The sequence below is a fragment of the Arvicanthis niloticus genome, chromosome 3 (assembly GCF_011762505.2).
Source record: "Arvicanthis niloticus isolate mArvNil1 chromosome 3, mArvNil1.pat.X, whole genome shotgun sequence".
In the NCBI taxonomy this organism is placed as follows: Eukaryota; Metazoa; Chordata; class Mammalia; order Rodentia; family Muridae; genus Arvicanthis; species Arvicanthis niloticus.
This window is the reverse complement of record NC_047660.1, coordinates 91864557-91873493: the sequence shown is the minus strand read 5'-3', so window position 1 is coordinate 91873493 and position 8937 is coordinate 91864557. Positions and strand designations below refer to the sequence as shown.

The 8937-nt window shown below is 34.9% G+C and overlaps 1 pseudogene; it reads left to right on the top strand.

The window, feature by feature from the left end:
* The first annotated feature begins 7589 nt into the window (after positions 1-7589).
* LOC117705671 (calcyclin-binding protein pseudogene) lies at positions 7590-8106 on the top strand (annotated as a pseudogene).
* Positions 8107-8937: the final 831 nt, after the last annotated feature.

The window sequence follows — 8937 nt, the reverse complement described above, 5'->3', positions numbered from 1 at the left end:
TATCAAGTATGTCATCAACGCCCTTTCTTTGATGTTCTCTGCCAGAGTTGTGTGCCTTGGAAGATATTGTGTATTTTATTCCTGTTCATCTTTATTCTGAATCTATATCATGATTTGTATATCAAATATTTCCTACAGGGCTGGATGTTAAAGGATTGGTGACATACACCTGTACCATGATTTGAAGGTGTAAAATCTTCAGGAGATGGTACCTACACCAGAAGAAGTTAGATTATTTGGGATATGACCTTGAAGAAGATATTGGGACTGCTCATCACTTCCCATTACTTATGCCTCATATCTACAATGAGGTAAGGTATTTTCTCTGTCATGTACTCCTCATTGAAGATCCAAGCAATCATTGACTAAAACCTTTGAAGTCAAAAGCCAGTATAAATCTTTGTTCTTTAATATAGATATACTCAGGTATTTTGACACATTGATAAACTAATTCACATTACACTGATTAGTCATCTCTGACAAACTTCAAGGTATATTTCATAATAAGTGTTAGTCTTTTGTACGTATAACTGGGGATGTTGGCTTTGTGAGATATATTGGTTTTGTTTTCAATTGTGTATCTTAAAATTGTCTCAGTATAGCTACTACATCAATGGAGTGATAGTACCAGAAACATAGGACACAGTGGTGACATGCTCTCAGGCCCAAAAGTGGCTTAGGTGACTTAGTTATCAGTGAAGGTGGGCAGGGCAAGCCTGGAAAGCACACCTGTGGTATGGAGAGATGGAGGATGCCTGTAGCTCAGACTAGTCAGCAGAGTATGTTTGGACAACTATGTATGGCTTCTTAACAGATTACACATCTTGCAATAAGTAGAACACTCATGTGGCCTGATACTAACTTTATGGGGGCAGTGTCTTTGGATGATTAGAATGTCAAGTTGCTAAACTGCTTGTTCTGATTACAGTCCTGACTAGGTTAATTATGAAGCTTGGGTCAGTTTGAGCTATAGGTCAGACAACTACATTGCTTTGTAGTGATATAAATGTTAGCTTATCTCCTCCCTAGTATGTCACCCATCACTGAATCCTGCACTATAGACAAAGACAAAGTCTGGGAAAAGTCCTAGAGATAAAGGGGATGCATCATTTTTTAAAAGTAAATCCACTGTACAGACTCCAGGAAATTCTTCAATGAGGACCCAAGCTCTCCAATTTGACACTAGGTTTTATTACCCGAGGACATGTTGTGTATAATAACCAAAGTCACGTCCTGGAAGACTTCCTGTACTCTTCATCCTGCTTTGAAGAACATCCTCAGACAAATAAACAGAGTTGAGTTTATGTCTCTGTGAATGAGAATTTTATTTTTCAGTGCCGTTTTAGTATCATTCATTTCAAAAGTAAGCCATTTATTTGTTATTCTGCTTTTTGTGTGTGTGTAGAACAAGTCAAATACTGGGTACCTCTGTCTGGTCATTCTACCGCCCCAGTCAATATATTGTCCATGTCTTTATATGATATATTTAATCACACATTTATACTATAAAATGCATGTTTTCTTCTACATTAATTGATAATTTAAAAGTAATTTTGTTAGAACACAGATAAAATGTCAATAAAACTGCAAATTATAAACCATATGGGCAATTTTCTTTGCCTCTGTACTTTTTATAAGAAAACTAAAAACAAATAGTTAAACAGATGTTTAACATTGGAAAGCAATAACAGAACTTCAAAAAAATCTTCTAAATATAATCTGTCACAGAGGAAATCAAAACTAAAATTACATATTCTTTACTACTTAAAGAATATATCACATGGGAAGATACATGGGATATGGGTAGGTCTGACTCAGACAAAAGTATATGTTCAACTGAAGCTTAATTCTGACTCTGTTGTATTCTGAAAATTAGACTACATTATTATACCTGAATTATATCTCTATGTTGTTTTCATTTACCTGTTTATCTATTCTCTATCTCTCTACCTAGATATCTGGATCTCACTCTTTTTACGTACATAAGGTATCTCTCTAGTCAACATTTATTCTTCATTGTTCTCTATGTATTCCAGCTGTCATAAAAGAAAAACATCTAAATGACTATTAACAAAACATTAATTCAGTTAATGGAATAATATTTCAATACAAATTTGAACTTCTACATAATAAAAGTGTATATATTTATTATACAAACATGGACAAATACTTATGATATGATAACATTTACAAAAGTTCAAAGAAGGATACATAAGAAAACTTTATATATATGAAACCTGGAAGGAAGCCACAGAGGCAATCCCAGGGTCTATTCTGTCTCTCATTCCTGTTTTCTCTTTTTCAGATCCCTGGTTTTAAGTGGGTGTGAAAATGCATGTGTGTGCACATGCATGCGTGTGAGTGTGTGTGTGTATGTAATTCACCATCAAGCACATAGCCTTGTGCTTGCTTCAGTAACCTAAGCATGATAACTCCATTTCCATTCCCAGTGGTATATTTAAGAGGTGGCATGGGACTCAATTATAATAAATGATATGAAGGTACATTTCCTGGAGGCTCTAGAAATGCTTTCTTGTTCTAAAAAGGCTGAAAGAGTGGCTGTTTTTCAGTTCAATGTTCTTGTATTTCCGTGTAATGTTTAGAAGCTGCTGTAGCTACCCTAAAACCCCGAGGGAAGCTAAGTCAATAAGATATGAGCTGCTAAAGAGAAAACTACTACTTCAAGTCACTGGATAAATAAAACTACACTGAAGAACAGTTCTCTTGATCTTTAATCTTGTTTTATAACATACTGCTATTGTTTGCATGCAAACTCCTCCCAACAAGCACATGAGTTTAAACATTTGACCCAAGCATGGTACTCTTGTTTCAGACAATCATGGAATATAGAAGATGTTGCTACTATGGGCAAGAATTTGAAGGGTATATTCGCTTCTAACTCTGGCTTTTGGCTCCCTATGTAAGGAAGTGGCTGCCACATGCTTTTGTTACTATGGATTTGTACTTCTACGCCTTCCCTACCATGATGGGCAGAAATCCCTTGAAAGGATAAGTCAAAATGTCAGTCTATCCTCTCTGATGCTGCTTCTGTCACATATTTTGTTACAGTTGGAAAAAAAGTGGATAACACAGAGAGTTGGTAGAAAATAATGATGTTGTTTCTCCGATAAACCTCCCTGTGTGGGCTTGAGGGACCTTCAGAACTATCCTGGGTAATGCTGCAGGAACTGAGCTTGAGAATTTCTACAGTGTAAGCAGAGTTTGTGGATAATTTTATTCTAACCTCAGAAGGATGGAATGTCAGAAGAGACAAATACAGTAAAGACTGAGCTCATGAGCTTTCGCTTAAAGACGAGGAGCAGATGGGAACTGGAGTAGAGGTTGTTGTGTTAAATTTTGGAAAGAAACAAGATACCTTCTGTTCATGTCCCCAAACCTCAGTGACTCTCATTTCAAAGGTAAGGTATCAATTTGTTTGGTGGAAGAAAATCAAAGACATTACAACCTTTAGGCTGTGATATGGCACTCACTTGCTGTATCTTAACCAGATTTACAGTGAGGTGTCAGAATAAAAATTATTATAGAAAAGAGTAGGACAAGGCATAGTAAGGTCTGAGGAATGAGAGTCTGTTTAAAGCTGCAGAGAACAGTAGTATCTAAGAGAAGACGAAGTTTGCTGTGCAACAAAATAAAAGATTCTTTGAGAGCAAGCCTCCATTTACGGCATCAAAGCTCTAGGGCAAATTCACATTCACAAGAAAAACACAAAATTTATTTGAAATGCAAATTCATTTTTTAAATATTTCATTTAGAAAGAAATTGCCTTCCAAGGTATTTTGGTTAAATAGGACCACCTGTGGGAATGTTTTTACAGGTTCAGTTACTGACTAGAGACTTACAACCTATTGTAACCATGGTCTTAGGGGGCTAGGCTATATATCTTATGGTAGCAGGCTTAATGTTCTCCATATGGTTTTATATTTTTACACACATAAAATGTAAACATGATTGGAGTCTTTGGGAGTCAGTCCCAGTGTTCCTGAAGAAAAACGTGAGTTTGGCCAATGTGTAATGGAATGAGATTTCCTGCAGAGAGTCCCTGAGTTGCCAATGTGCAAAGCTGTGAGGATAAAGTCGAGTTACAAAGAAGACCCTAGAGCTTTTAAGATGCAGATGCTCAGATGTGGAATATCTACTGCAGACAATTATAGGCTCTTAAGTACAAGAGAGAATTTATGTGTGGTAGAATCACATGGACGGGGCTGCTGAGACCAGCTGGAGCTCAGATGATAAGATGATACACACTGACTGATTCCAGTCGATGATCTACAGAATTAACTGTTTATTTTCACTCATCCATCTCCAATTGTTGTCCTCCAACTTTTCTTTTTCAGTGGAAATGATCCCTTTGTTTGATTACATAATTGAAGTGTTTAGCTTATTTTTTGGAATCAATCTCAGGTTTTGCCTTGAGTCTCAAAAAAGAGTTTGGAGATTTTATTTTGAAACACTTTGGAGACTCTTAAGTACTCTGCTGACATTTGAAATTAGGTTGAATACATTTTGCTTTGGATAATAGGCAGGAGCTTATAATACACACAATAGTAATATAAAACATCTCCTATAGTCGTGTGAGTTTGAACGCCATGTCTGTAACTGATGGCATTGTTTTACAGACTGTAAAACCTTTGGGATGGGAGACATGTATTCAGTTTATGAGTCACTAGGATCAGCCTTTAAGGATCATACCCTTCTGGTCCCATTCTCTGTTTCCTAATCCTCCAAAATATGATCCGGTGTTTTGCCTCAGGCTCCTGCCATTACTCAAACTGTTGTGTCTTTCTTGTGGGAAATACTGAAATTCTTTGAAACTGAACAGAAATAAAACCTCCTTCCTGTAAGTATTTCAGTAGAAGGTCTATCTCAGAGATGGGAAAAGTCTCTAATACACAAGTTCTTTCTTCCTACGCTGCCATTTGGTCTGGTGTTGCCTCTTTTGGATGAGCTGACCCTACTTGAGATCAAGTACTAAGGTATGGCTAGGTTTGAGTGTGTACCTCAAGGGTTTGTGTGTTAATGATTCAAATTCCAAATTTTGGATTATTTGCCACATAGCATCCTCTATTTTAGCATAAAAATGACTGTAATATATCTGATTCTTTTAGTAGTAGCAGCAGCAGAATAAATACCATTATATTAAAATTTATCTATTTGAAACCTCAATTAGCAGACAGTAGAAGTATTTCAGATAATGGTCAAGCATGTTTTAACAAAAGATCACCAAAGCCATAAAGAAGAAGCATCTTGATATAGTCAACAAAACAGAGCAGTGTACAAGTCGACACTAGAAAACAGAGGGTGTTATATTGTTTTTGTTTATTTGAGGCTTTATTCAGGCCAAGTTTGCCTCTAACCCTAGGTAGTCAAGGATGATCTAGACTTTCTAATTTGCCTGCCTCCATCTCTCAAGTTACATGTTTTGGAGTTACATGTGTGTCCCACTATATAAGGTATATATTATCACTTTTTACAGTTAAAATAAAAATATGTGATTCTGAAAAATGTAATAAAGTTTTAAAGGAAACAAAAATGGACATCAATGCATACAAAATAAACTTTACATGTAAACAATAAAACCATATCTTATTCTTCTTGCCTTTAATCCCAATATTTAGAAGACTTGTATTAGAGAATTGTTATGGTTCAGACCAAATTCACTTTGTGTTGAGTCCCATACTGTTCAAAACTTTAAAATGAGACTTATAAGACCTAAAGGACCAAGTATGGATGTTACAAGGATTAGAAAAATACTGTACAGATGATTTAAATAAAAGAAAAGCAATAATTAAACATATATACTAACTAAAATGTAAAATTAAGAAAATATTGCTATCCTTTTAAAATGTAAGGATGTAAAACTATATATAAAAGCATTGCACATCACGAGATACAGTCTAGACAAATAGCAAAGAAAAACGAAAGACAGAATAAGGTCTTAAATATACTCGTTTGCCATAACAAAGGATCCAGCACAAAGATTTAGAAATGGCACATGTTTTGAAAATTAGTGTCTTTAAATTTAACAAAAATTGTGAAATAATTTGTCATAAGGTTGCTAAACATACAGAATTAATATATTTCTTACATTAAATCATCAAGTAGGTGGAAAGATGGGAAGAGAGGGAAGTAGAGGGAGGAGTGTGTGCAGTTGAGATCTTGAAAGGACCTGTAAAGAAAAAGGTTCTTTATAGAAAAAAATCACCTTTAAAGGCATGAAATAAGTATTGCAGAATATTCCAGAAATAAATGAAGCAATGAATGTCATTTAAAGACTTACCAAGTTAACAAATTAAAGTTTAAAATTTTGCTTTTGATGTTAATATCTTTGTGGTATTTGTTACGGTTATGTCTGCAATGCAGCCAGCATGAAAAAGAAAAGGGCTTCTGTGGCCATCAAATTTCCACTGCTACAAGGACAATTGGAAATAACTAAGAAAATAAAAAATATTAAAGCCAAGAATTATTTCATAATTTAAAAGTAATACATAGAAATAAAAAATAATTAGTAATTGTAAGGTAAGCCTAGAAGGTCATTTTCAAACTATAAAGCAAATTAAAGTTGATATATATATAATATTTGATAATATATAATGGCAAAATAATTACACTATAAAACTAGTTAAATGTACCATTTGCTTCATAGTGTTATACATAGATTAGTTAAGATTCACTCTCACTGAGAACTTCAATTTACAATTCATGTTATTAACTACAGTTTGCATAATTATTTTACATAGAATCATCAAAACTAAACGTGCACCATAAGGGGAACTATGCAAATAGCTGTCAGTGGTTGGATAGACCCTGCTGCAAACATGAAGGGTGGATAATTGGCTTAAGGATGGAAATGAGGGCGTGTGTAACAGGTGACAGTGGCAGAAGATGGGTGCTGAAAGAAGCCTGGATTTTATTTCAAACACAATGCAAAGATCAAGGGTCTTCAGAGGGGAAATGATAGAAATAAAATCCTATTTTCAGAAGTTTATCTGATTTGTGAAAAACAAAACCTGTGGTCAATTATAAAAATTCTTGGGTGGTTTTTTTTTTTAACTCCAACTTTATTGAACAAAGGAATAAAGGGGGTTTTCAAGTTTTTACATCGTGGTTATTTTTTAATCCGTCTGATCCATAACAGTACTTACCAACATAAGATGTTTGTCTATTTTTGTCATTGTATTTTGTTTAATTTTATATTCATAAATATACTTAAATTAATTAGTTAGTACATGTTAACACATGGCTCACATGTTGCTTAAGCTGGTAATAACGGAAAACAGCTGTATAGTAACTTCCAAGTTCATGTACAAATTTGAATTTTATATAAAATATTTGCTTTTATTTCTTACATTACTGGGACCTAATGTCAGTTACAGATAGACAAATGCTTTTGTTGTCTATCTCCCAGCCAGAATAAAAATCTGTGATGTAACATTTTCATTATGTAAGATTTCCTTTTTACATTTCAGTAAGAATGCCATATAGCCTTTCCTGAAACAAAAATGTTGGGGGTGCTAATGAAGGAAACGGTTAATAAGCTTATTTTTTCAAGTTTTCCAGTAAGAACTTGAAATGAAAAGCCAGCTGCTGTGGTTGCTCCCCTTACAATAAGATACACCACGAAAATTTGTAATTATTGATGGGATCAGTTACATAAGTTTGTGAAAATCTACATTACCTTAACTGGAGTTCATCAGGGTCCCACTGAGAATGTTCAGGTACACTTCACAGAGAGGTCATTTGATCTTTGGGTGAAAAACCTCAAAGGCAAGAATCACTACATGATTGTGAACAATCTTTTGAAACCTATCTCTGTGAAAGCAGTTCAAAAAAAGTCAAGACTGATACAGTTATTACCCTATGTAGGAGGAAAGCAGAAAACACATGATGGGAGTGTTTAAATCAGGTGGGAAAAGAATGCAAAGAGAAAGAAAAGCCTTCCTATGACACTGAGGCAGATCCTTGTGAGGGATTAATGAATGATCTAAGAAAATTTATGAAGATGGAAGTGATGACATGAAGCAAACCATTAATAAAGCATCGGTGGAATCCAGAGAGAAGCAAGCCAGAGAAGACACAGAATGTTGAGGCTTTCAAAAGTCCTTATGGGGACTGTGATGTGGAGTGCTCGTGTTTCCAGTAAGGGAACATTGTTGAACTGCACATATTTGTTCATGTGGGTCTGTAGTTTTGACAAATAACTATTTACACAGCCTTTTAAGTAAAGACAGCAGATTCTCCATTTCTTACTGGAGGATTTGATTTACATAAACTCCTTTTATTTGGGTTACTCCTGAATTTATTAACTTATTCACATCAATACCAAGGTTTAGAGGGGTTTCTAGGATTTCAAGTGAGAGAGTTAATTCAGACTAAGAACATTTAAATAATACCTGCTTTGGGTCCCATTCAAGCAAAACAAACTAGCCCCGGTTTGCTAGCTTCAAGCAGCTTAGTTTACTGTAGGAATGAAAGCATAAAGACTTAAAATCTTCATTCTTCAGCCTAATCTTCTCAATGTAGTATGTATGGTCCTTCCTGGGAGCTTCAGAACTCAATACTAACAGTGTTTTAACCTCTGCAGAGGTAAAGCTTCTATCAAAAATTGAGTGGAGACTTTAAGGCCAAATCTATTTTATACTTAATCTTATGGTCTATACAATAAGGCATTGTGATTGTGAGGTCAGAGTCTACTAGTGGGTAGTTAGTAGAGAAATTGATTGCTTCCAATTGCCAAAGTAGAGTTTCACTGTAAGAAGGGTAAAATTTCACTGGAGAGTTAGAGGTATGCTTGCCAAGGAAAGGCTACTATAAATAGTAGAATGCAAAGCCTCCTTAGGTTTATAATCACATAAGCCTTTAAATCTTAATGTCATTGGCTTCTCTTAGTAGAGCCTTTTCTCAAATGGTCAAGAGAAT